We start from the raw sequence: 11,961 nt of genomic DNA, 5'->3' as shown, positions 1-11,961 counted from the left end.
CTCGGTTTCATGGGTGTTTATTTAAATAATAAATCAAAAATAAAATGATAGGTCTCCCCCATGAGACCCTCTCTGGGATACCGTCTTCTGGTCTCGCTGTCGGGATCAAAACTGCACTCACTCCGGTTACCGCTGTAACCGTCCCCAACTATACGGGATTCCTTTATTTCCCCCACTCTCCCTGTGTGCTGCCCTTCTGGCAGCTTTATGGGCAGCTTTATGGGCAGCTTTATGGGCCTTTATTACTCACCAACTCCCAATCAGCCACAATTAGTCCTGGCCGGAGAACCCGTCAAGACCTGGCACGTCCAGCAGATGGAGCCATCACCTCGTTGATTTATACACCGTCTGTCACCAGGCCTCGACGAGTCTCCCCCTAGTGGCTGACTTGCTGTACGCCACAATGTTAACATTAGGATATTTAAGAGCCTGCTTGGCAAGAACATCCGACTCCTCATTCCCCTCTACTCCCACATGAACTGGCACCCAGAGGAACCTCACAAATGCCCCATATGTCACAATCTAAACAGGCAATGCAAAATCTCATACAAGACATCTTGTCTGCTCTGTGACACAAATTAATTTTAAGTTCATCAGTGCAGCACAGAAGTCAAATCATATGACTATCCAGTCTGTCTTCACATCCTCCATCCCCTCTGCAGCCAAGAGTATGGCCAGCAACTCCATTGTGTAAACAGATAAATGATCCATTGCTCTTTTTGTCACTGCAACCTTAAACCCAGGAACACTAAAAGCTGCACCTATCCACCCTGTTTTAGGGTCCTTAGATCCATCAGCGAGTACAGTATATTCAAGAAAGCATAGTACTGTGTTCTAAAGTGTTCACTTACAATATTTACTGGATCTACTCCTTCCTCACCAACCTTTACCCTCTCAAGCAGAACTCCTTCTCAAACAGTCCCATCTCTCTCGCCATAATAACTACCTATCCAACCAAAATTGTATTCAGCGCTATATATAGCATTTTCAACACCATTCTATGCAGCCCCCACTCCATTCCTGACAGGCAATACATCACATTCAATATTTTATTTCCTTTGACAACTACTCTGTTAATATGCTCCACCCACGTCATTCAAGAGTCAAACCAGACCCCCAGGAACCAAAACGCCCGTACACCTTCAGGCATATTTCCTCCCCAAACTTCCTTCTAGTAAAAAACAGTCTGTATTTTATCAATGGAGAACTTGAAGACCCACCTGAGTGACCACTGAGCAGCTTGTCTCCTTGAACTCTCCTGGCTGTATCGGGAATATTTCTCCCTCTCTTCCACAGTGCCCCGTCATCGGCAAACAATGACCTCCCAATATTTGGTCTCACCTTGGAGAATACATTATCTATCACAATGGAGAACAACAAAGGGCTAATGACACTTCCCTGGGGGATACCATTATCCCCCTCATACCTTTCTGACATAGAGCTCCCTACCCTCACTTGTGTTGATTGTCCAAAAAGAAAGACCTTTATCCAGTTAAAACACTTCCTCCAACCCTCATGATTTCCAGTTTGATAAGCAGACCTTCCTTTCACATCACATCACATAAGTTCCATATGTCTGACTCTAGGCACAGTACACTGCCTTTTCTAAACCCACTTTGGTCTGGTGACAATAGTCCTCTGCTCTCCAGGAAGTAAGTGAGCCCTTCTGTTATCATCCTTCCATACATTTACACCAATGGCGATTTTAGCATGTAAATCTTGGTGTGGCAAAAAAATATATGCATGCCAGAAAAGCCACTACACAACACTACACAATACATTAATTGCATTCTAATGGTGACAAACGGTGCCCACAAAGTGTTAGGGCGTACATAAAGCTATCCCAACAGCAGTCCCAACACCTTACCACTGCCATACATTGCTTTCAGCAGAGCCTTGTCTGGCAGCGAAACAGTTCATTTAGCCTCATTTACTACTTTACTATTAAAAAAAACATAGCTGATATGGCTGACTTGCTTTAACAAATGTGGTTTCTACTGACAATTGAGATGTACAAACTATGGCATAAGGGGACGACAGGCGGATAAGAGGCAATCAGTCATTTCAATTAAGACATTAATGAGCGAGCTAGGACATAACTATAAATAACTATTTGTTCAGCACTTTTGGAATGTACAATGACAGAATTCAGAACATGGGCAGTCCTTACAGTATTCTCCCTGTAGACCAAGCGTAGGATAAATAACAGGGGCATATAAGCAGACAATGAAAGCTCTTACAATCATTTATGCAGCAGCATACAATACATTTTTGGACTAACATTGTTGTGGTGTGCTCACTGCTCACTTCTTTCCAAACCACTCATTGTTGAATTTGCGATTTCCAACTTGTTGTGTAATGTTTATGTCCAATGGCCGATGAGCACTGATACGTTTTATCTATAATTTATCTTCATATGACAAGGATTGAAAAGGATTGTCGACTTGATTCATGATGATGACTGCTAGCTAAGATTTTGAAAGCTACTGTACATTTAACGTGATTTGACATCATTTTATCTGTAGCCAATGACCTTGAGCCTTCTTGGATGTGCACTTCTAATGTAACTATATCAGAAGCAAAAGGGCTAGAATTTTCAAGGTCTCCCCTTACACTTTAACGGTGACATAGTGTCCCCATGCTCTGCAGATTTTTCTGCAAGGAGGCAGAGTCATTAGATCGTTTATTTTGGTACTGTCCATATGCTGAAGGGTGGAATTAATAACAGCAAGATAGCAAATGTAAAACATATGGGGTCTGTAAAATGTATATACGGTCAGAACTTTTGTGAAAGAGCACAGTTATAAATATATGGTGGGACTAATAATGTAGATATTCTATGTAGATATTCCATAAAAAATCAGCCATTTCCAGCTACAATAGTCATTTACAACATTAGCAATGTCTACACTGTATTTCTGATCAATTTGATGTTATTTTAATGGACAAAAAATGTACTTTTCTTTCAAAACAAGGACATTTCTAAGTGACTCCAAACTTTTGAACGGTAGTGTATATATTTACCCCAAAAATATATGGGGGTGTCACGTCCTGACCTTAGTTTCTTGTTTTTGTTTCTATTTTAGGTTGGTCGGGGTGTGAGTTGGGGTGGGCATTCTATGTGTTGTTCTAGTTTTGGTTTTCTATGTGTTTGGCCTGGTATGTTTCTCAATCAGAGGCGGCTGTCAATCGTTGTCTCTGATTGAGAACCATACTTAGGCAGCCTATTTTTCCCACTTGAGTTGTGGGTGATTGTTTTCTGTCTTTGTGTGTCTGCACCAGACAGAACTGTTTCGTTTGTGCCGCTTTGTTTTTTCTGTTTTTTTCTTCCCTATTGTTCAGTTTCTTTATTAAATCCACCATGAACACGTACCACGCTGCACCGTGGTCCTCTTCACCTTCTTCCACCGAGGATAACCGTTACAGGGGGATTGGAAATTATGCAGACAATTACATTGATGGAAGCAACAAGCTATCCGCAATATTAAAACAAATTTATATATAGACTAAAATAACAAAAAAATGAAAAACAACTGTGTGCCCCTGGCTATCTGTAAATCAAAGATATATATATATATATATAATATTGTACCAAGTAATGCAGTAACTGATGCTCCTCCATCGATAGATGCTTTTAGTAACAGGGGTATATTTACATACATAAAAATGTTCCCTATTGGGTTGCACTAAAAAACAGTTAGCAGGAAGTTAAATAAAATTCAATTTCAAATCAAATCAAATCAAATCAAATGTATTTATATAGCCCTTCGTACATCAGCTGATATCTCTAAGGTAACTGAGCTAAACGACTACCGCCCCGTAGCACTCACATCCGTCATCATGAAGTGCTTTGAGAGACTAGTCAAGGACCATATCACCTCCACCCTACCTGACACCCTAGACCCACTCCAATTTGCTTACCGCCCAAATAGGTCCACAGACGATGCAATCTCAACCACACTGCACACTGCCCTAACCCATCTGGACAAGAGGAATACCTATGTGAGAATGCTGTTCATCGACTACAGCTCGGCATTCAACACCATAGTACCCTCCAAGCTCGTCATCAAGCTCGAGACCCTGGGTCTCGACCCCGCCCCTGTGCAACTGGGTTCTGGACTTCCTGACGGGCCGCCCCCAGGTGGTGAGGGTAGGCAACAACATCTCCTCCCCGCTGATCCTCAACACTGGGGCCCCACAAGGGTGCGTTCTGAGCCCTCTCCTGTACTCCCTGTTCACCCACGACTGCGTGGCCATGCACGCCTCCAACTCAATCATCAAGTTTGCGGACGACACAACAGTGGTAGGCTTGATTACCAACAACGACGAGACGGCCTACAGGGAGGAGGTGAGGGCCCTCGGAGTGTGGTGTCAGGAAAATAACCTCACACTCAACGTCAACAAAACTAAGGAGATGATTGTGGACTTCAGGAAACAGCAGAGGGAACACCCCCATCCACATCGATGGAACAGTAGTGGAGAGGGTAGCAAGTTTTAAGTTCCTCGGCATACACATCACAGACAAACTGAATTGGCCCACTCACACAGACAGCATCGTGAGGAAGGCGCAGCAGCGCCTCTTCAACCTCAGGAGGCTGAAGAAATTCGGCTTGTCACCAAAAGCACTCACAATCTTCTACAGATGCACAATCGAGAGCATCCTGGCGGGCTGTATCACCGCCTGGTATGGCAACTGCACCGCCCTCAACCGTAAGGCTCTCCAGAGGGTAGTGAGGTCTGCACAACGCATCACCGGGGCAAACTACCTGCCCTCCAGGACACCTACACCACCCGATGCTACAGGAAGGCCATAAAGATCATCAAGGACATCAACCACCCGAGCCACTGCCTGTTCACCCCGCTGTCATCCAGAAGGCGAGGTCAGTACAGGTGCATCAAAGCTGGGACCGAGAGACTGAAAAACAGCTTCTATCTCAAGGCCATCAGACTGTTAAACAGCCACCACTAACATTGAGTGGCTACTGCCAACACACTGTCAATGACACTGACTCTACTCCAGCCACTTTAATAATGGGAATTGATGGGAAATGATGTAAATATATCACTAGCCACTTTAAACAATGCTACCTTATATAATGTTACTTACCCTACATTATTCATCTCATATGCATACGTAGATACTGTACTCTATATCATCGACTGCATCCTTATGTAATACATGTATCACTAGCCACTTTAACTATGCCACTTGGTTTACATACTCATCTCATATGTATATACTGTACTCGATATCATCTACTGTATCTTGCCTATGCTGCTCTGTACCATCACTCATTCATATATCCTTATGTACATATTCTTTATCCCCTTACACTGTGTATAAGACAGTAGTTTTTTTGGAATTGTTAGTTAGATTACTTGTTCGTTATTACTGCATTGTCGGAACTAGAAGCACAAGCATTTCGCTACACTCGCATTAACATCTGCTAACCATGTGTATGTGACAAATAAAATTTGATTTGATTTGATCTCAAAGTGCAGTACAGAAACCCAGCCTAAAACCCCAAACAGCAAGCAATGCAGGTGTAGAAGCACGGTGGCTATTAAAAACTCCCTAGAAAGGCCAAAACCTAGGAAGAAACCTAGAGAGGAACCAGGCTATGTGGGGTGGCCAGTCCTCTTCTGGCTGTGCCGGGTGGAGATTATAACAGAACATGGCCAAGATGTTCAAATGTTCATAAATGACCAGCATGGTCGAATAATAATAAGGCAGAACAGTTGAAACTGGAGCAGCAGCACAGTCAGGTGGAAGTTGAAACTGGAGCAGCAGCATGGCCAGGTGGACTGGGGACAGCAAGGAGTCATCATGTCAGGTAGTCCTGGGGCATGGTCCTAGGGCTCAGGTCAGTTGAAACTGGAACAGCAGCATGGCCTGGTGGACTGGGGACAGCAAGGAGTCATCATGTCAGGTAGTCCTGGGGCATGGTCCTAGGGCTCAGGTCCTCCGAGAGAGAGAAAGAAAGAGAGAAGGAGAGAATTAGAGAACGCACACTTAGATTCACACAGGACACCGAATAGGACAGGAGAAGTACTCCAGATATAACAAACTGACCCCAGCCCCCGACACATAAACTACTGCAGCATAAATACTGGAGGCTGAGACAGGAGGGGTCAGGAGACACTGTGGCCCCATCCGAGGACACCCCGGACAGGGCCAAACAGGAAGGATATAACCCCACCCACTTTGCCAAAGCACAGCCCCCACACCACTAGAGGGATATCTTCAACCACCAACTTACCATCCTGAGACAAGGCTGAGTATAGCCCACAAAGATCTCCGCCACGGCACAACCCTGGGGGGGCGCCAACCCAGACAGGATGACCACAACAGTGAATCAACCCACTCAGGTGACGCACCCCCTCCAGGGACGGCATTAGAGAGCCCCAGCAAGCCAGTGACTCAGCCCCTGTAATAGGGTTAGAGGCAGAGAATCCCAGTGGAAAGAGAGGAACCGGCCAGGCAGAGACAGCAAGGGCGGTTCGTTGCTCCAGAGCCTTTCCGTTCACCTTCCCACTCCTGGGCCAGACTACACTCAATCATATGACCCACTGAAGAGATGAGTCTTCAGTAAAGACTTAAAGGTTGAGACCGAGTTTGCGTCTCTGACATGGGTAGGCAGACCATTCCATAAAAATGGAGCTCTATAGGAGAAAGCCCTGCCTCCAGCTGTTTGCTTAGAAATTCTAGGGACAATTAGGAGGCCTGCGTCTTGTGACCGTAGCGTACGTGTAGGTATGTACGGCAGGACCAAATCAGAGAGATAGGTAGGAGCAAGCCCATGTAATGCTTTGTAGGTTAGCAGTAAAACCTTGAAATCAGCCCTTGCTTTGACAGGAAGCCAGTGTAGAGAGGCTAGCACTGGAGTAATATGATCAAATTTTTTGGTTCTAGTCAGGATTCTAGCAGCCGTATTTAGCACTAACTGAAGTTTATTTAGTGCTTTATCCGGGTAGCCAGAAAATAGAGCATTGCAGTAGTCTAACCTAGAAGTGACAAAAGCATGGATTAATTTTTCTGCATCATTTTTGGACAGAAAGTTTCTGATTTTTGCAATGTTACGTAGATGGAAAAAGCTGTCCTCGAAATGGTCTTGATATGTTCTTCAAAAGAGAGATCAGGGTCCAGAGTAACGCCGAGGTCCTTCACAGTTTTATTTGAGACGACTGTACAACCATTAAGATTAATTGTCAGATTCAACAGCAGATCTCTTTGTTTCTTGGGACCTAGAACAAGCATCTCTGTTTTGTCCGACTTTAATAGTAGAAAGTTTGCAGCCATCCACTTCCTTATGTCTGAAACACATGCTTCTAGCGATGGCAATTTTGGGGCTTCACCATGTTTCATTGAAATGTACAGCTGTGTGTCATCCGCATAGCAGTGAAAGTTTACATTATGTTTTCGAATAACATCCCCAAGAGGTAAAATATATAGTGAAAACAATAGTGGTCCTAAAACGGAACCTTGAGGAACAACGAAATTTACAGTTGATTTGTCAGAGGACAAACCATTCACAGAGACAAACTGATATCTTTCCGACAGATAAGATCTAAACCAGGCCAGAACATGTCCGTGTAGACCAATTTGGGTTTCCAATCTCTCCAAAAGAATGTGGTGATCGATGGTATCAAAAGCAGCACTAAGGTCTAGGAGCACGAGGACAGATGCAGAGCCTCGGTCCGATGCAATTAAAATGTCATTTACCACCTTCACAAGTGCCGTCTCAGTGCTATGATGGGGTCTAAAACCAGACTGAAGCATTTCGTATACATTGTTTGTCTTCAGGAAGGCAGTGAGTTGCTGAGCAACAGCCTTCTCTAAGATTTTTGAGAGGAATGGAAGATTCGATATAGGCCGATAGTTTTTTATATTTTCTGGGTCAAGGTTTGGCTTTTTCAAGAGAGGCTTTATTACTGCCACTTTTAGTGAGTTTGGGACACATCCAGTGGATAGAGAGCCGTTTATTATGTTCAACATAGGAGGGCCAAGCACAGGAAGCAGCTCTTTCAGTAGTTTAGTTGGAATAGGGTCCAGTATGCAGCTTGAAGGTTTAGAGGCCATGATTATTTTCATCATTGTGTCAAGAGATATAGTACTAAAACACTTGAGCGTCTCTCTTGATCCTAGGTCCTGGCAGAGTTGTGCAGACTCAGGACAACTGAGGTTTGGAGGAATACACAGGTTTAAAGAGGAGTCCGTAATTTGCTTTCTAATAATCATAATCTTTTCCTCAAAGAAGTTCATGAATTTATCACTGCTAAAGTGAAAGTCATCCTCTCTTGGGGAATGCTGCTTTTTAGTTAGCTTTGCGACAGTATCAAAAAGGAATTTCGGATTGTTCTTATTTTCCTCAATTAAGTTAGAAAAATAGGATGATCGAGCAGCAGTAAGGGCTCTTCGGTACTGCACGGTACCGTCCTTCCAAGCTAGTCGGAAGACTTCCAGTTTGGTGTGGCGCCATTTCCGTTCCAATTTTCTGGAAGCTTGCTTCAGAGCTCGGGTATTTTCTGTGTACCAGGGAGCTAGTTTCTAGGGGTGCAACTGCATCTAGGGTATTGCGCAAGGTTAAATTGAGATCCTCCGTTAGGTGGTTAACTGATTTTTGTCCTCTGGCGTCCTTGGGTAGGCAGAGGGAGTCTGGAAGGGCATCAAGGAATCTTTGTGTTGTCTGTGAATTTATAGCACGACTTTTGATGTTCCTTGGTTGGGGTCTGAGCAGATTATTTGTTGCAATTGCAAACGTAATAAAATGGTGGTCCGATAGTCCAGGATTATGAGGAAAAACATTAAGATCCACCACATTTATTCCATGGGACAAAACTAGGTCCAGCGTATGACTGTGACAGTGAGTGGGTCCAGAGACATGTTGGACAAAACCCACTGAGTCGATGATGGCTCCGAAAGCCTTTTGGAGTGGGTCTGTGGACTTTTCCATGTGAATATTAAAGTCACCAAAGATTAGAATATTAGAATATAGATTAGAATATTAGATTAGAATATATTTCAAGACACTGTGCTGGTTGGCAGGACAGTTCATCATTAAGATGGGGGCGAATTAGACAAAATATCTAAATGAACTTATTATAAAACAGACTTTGCAAATGTGGGTCTGTTGTAGACCCACTTCTTCTCTGCTTACCTTATGTCAATATAAAAGTCCCCCACAAGTGATTACTTTTTTGTCCACACATGGCACACGTGCAGGACCTTTATTTTGACATGAGGAAGTGGGTCTACAACAACAATAATAATAATAATACCTTTTATATATTTTGTCTCAGTTCCACTCGGCTCTTTGAAGGGGGGGGAAAGATGGCGGAAGTGGATGTTCTGTTTGAATTAGATGGTGTGTCGACTGGAGATGAGAAGGAGAACAATTGGGTTACAGTGTGAAATACAAAAGGAAATAAGATAAGTGGTTGTGGAATCTAGTAAATCCAAGCCTAGTTCTGGGGAAAAAAAGAGTAAGGGTTTTGGGTAGATGTTAACTGGGAGACCTGTCCACCAATTGTGGATGTGTTGGATAAGGTGGTGTCGGTGAGAGTAATGAGAAGTGGGCTTATTTTGGTTTTCGGTGTATCTATGTAACAGAAGTAGCGTCCTTTGCTTTGCACCTCAAGAAGATATCGGATTGGAGTGTGTCGTGTTTATTTCCGAAGCAGAGTGCCTATCAATGGTGTTATCTCTGGGGTAACGCTAGAAGTGAATGCAAAGGATATATGTGAAAAATTGGATCAAGTGGTTGGTGCACACCGACTGACCCGCATGGTGGAAGGAGAGAGGTAGCCCACTCCATCCATTCTCTCCCTTATCACATGTATTTTTGGGTTTTGTGAGATACCCTGTGAGAGCTTTTGTACCCAAACCCATACAGTGTGATGAATGCAAAATATTTGCCCATGTGTCAAGTGTATGTAGACAGGAGGACTATCGTATGCCAGCTGAGCCTAAATGCTGCAATTGTGGTGATGATCATGCGGTGATGATCAAGTTCCCTGTTAGTGTGAAGGCAATGGAGGTGGCAAGAATAAGGGCTGTCCAGCATGTCTCTTATCCGGAGGTGGTGAGAAAAGTAGAAGAAAGAAGTGATGTTGAAGAAATAATGGTAGTAGGAGCAGAGACACCAGAGAATATTTATTGTCAACAGAGGGATCCTGACATGTTGCATGTTAAGAAGATGGACTTAGTAACGTTGATTGCATTGGTTATCATCAAACTCACAGCGCAAACAGAGAGGAAATCTGAGGAAATAGGCATTGTTGTGAGTGCGGCTGAACGTTTTGTGGGACTCAGGGACTCAGGGATTTTACAGAAGGAATTGTGGCGATGAATGCTCTGTCCTCACAGGCCCCGGAGTCTGTGTAGGAATGAATTTAACTTCTGGCTTCCCATGGACTGTTTTTTGTGCAACCCAATACAATAGGGAGCAACGTTAGTGTATGTAAACACCGGCAACATGTATTTGAGTTTTATGTTGCATTGATTGCCATGTGGATATCAATAAATCTTGAACTTGACCGCTTTCTGTGTGATTATCAGACCCTCTGGAAAAAGTTTTGCCTAGATGTGGACAGCTTGAGGTGGAGTTGGAGCAAGCTAGCTAGTGGACTTGCGGCAAGATGGAGGATGGCGAGATGACACAAGGCAGAAAAAAGAGCAAAATGATGTGAGGCAGAAAGAAGGGGGCGAGGTTCAAACCCAAGACGACATTTGCTAAATACAAGTCGAGTACTTTCTCCTTTGACTCAAGTACAGGAGAGATAATTACGTTACACTCCTGAAACCCTGAGCAGTCGACAGATAGTGAACTTGAAATTGGACCTGACAGAAGTGAAGAGGAAGAACCTGAACACTTAGGTGAAGGCTTTTGAGCCTCACCCCAATGATCAGGAAAATGCCTAAGATTACTCTGGCCCAGTGGGAGTAGGATTCATTTAGAAAGTGGATCTATGCCTTTTGACTGATTAGTTTGCTGGGTGAAGAAGTGAAAATATTCAGAAGTTGACTTCTGTAGATTTTTATGTGTGTCTGCTGCCCAGGGGGAGAGGGCGCTGCTCGTTTTGCAACTCGGAATGAGAGCTGTGTCCTGCTTTGCTCTCAGGAACAAAATTCTGCTGAAAGGCGTGATAACTGGGTTAGTGTTGAGGTGGATCGAATTATGTTGAGGATCCCCGATGTCTGTGATGCATGCCCCTAGACTGAGGACACCCTCTCTGTCCTTCTGAGTTTAGATGCAGTGTTTGTTGGATAAAGTCATGCAAGGGTATATAAGTTATCCCATGAGAGCTTTTATTCAGAACACACTACAGTGTTTCAGGTACCAAGTTTATGGTCATGTTGCAGGAGTATGTAGGAGGGAGATTCCGAGGTGTGAGAAGTGTGCAAGAGGACATGGTACAAAGGAGTGTGTTCTTTCGATGGGAAAAGTGGAGTGTTTCAATTGTGGGGGTGTCCATGTTGCTGGGAATCAGAAATGTTCTGTGCGAGTGAGACAGCTTGAAGTTTCCAGGATGAGAGCAGTGCAGAAAGCGTCATATGCTGAGGCAGTGAGAAAGTAGAGGATGGTGAACAAAGTGTGAGGGAAAGTATCCCTGTGAGTAGTAGGCCAGTACAGAGTGACTTGAACAGTTCTCTACACCAGCAGAGAAGTTTTTGGGTGTCAGATATTTTACTGCAGAAGAACTATAGTGGGTTTTGAGAGAAGGGGACACAGGCTCCCTGGCCAACGGCCTGGTGTAGGATCTGTGAGAGCCAAAGTAGTGGGAAGGGGTAGTGGGGTGTGTTGAGGATATTGCTGTTATAAACTGTTTAGTAACGTTCCTGGAGCAGTGAAAATAAATGTTTTGTCATACCTGTGGAATATGGTCTGATATACCACGGCTGTCAGCCAATCAGCATTCAGGGCTTGAACAGCCCAGTTTATAAATAGGGTTAGTTGGTGG

This window comes from Oncorhynchus tshawytscha, linkage group LG23 (assembly GCF_018296145.1).
Source record: "Oncorhynchus tshawytscha isolate Ot180627B linkage group LG23, Otsh_v2.0, whole genome shotgun sequence".
Classification (NCBI taxonomy): domain Eukaryota; kingdom Metazoa; phylum Chordata; class Actinopteri; order Salmoniformes; family Salmonidae; genus Oncorhynchus; species Oncorhynchus tshawytscha.
This window is presented reverse-complemented; position numbering follows the sequence as displayed.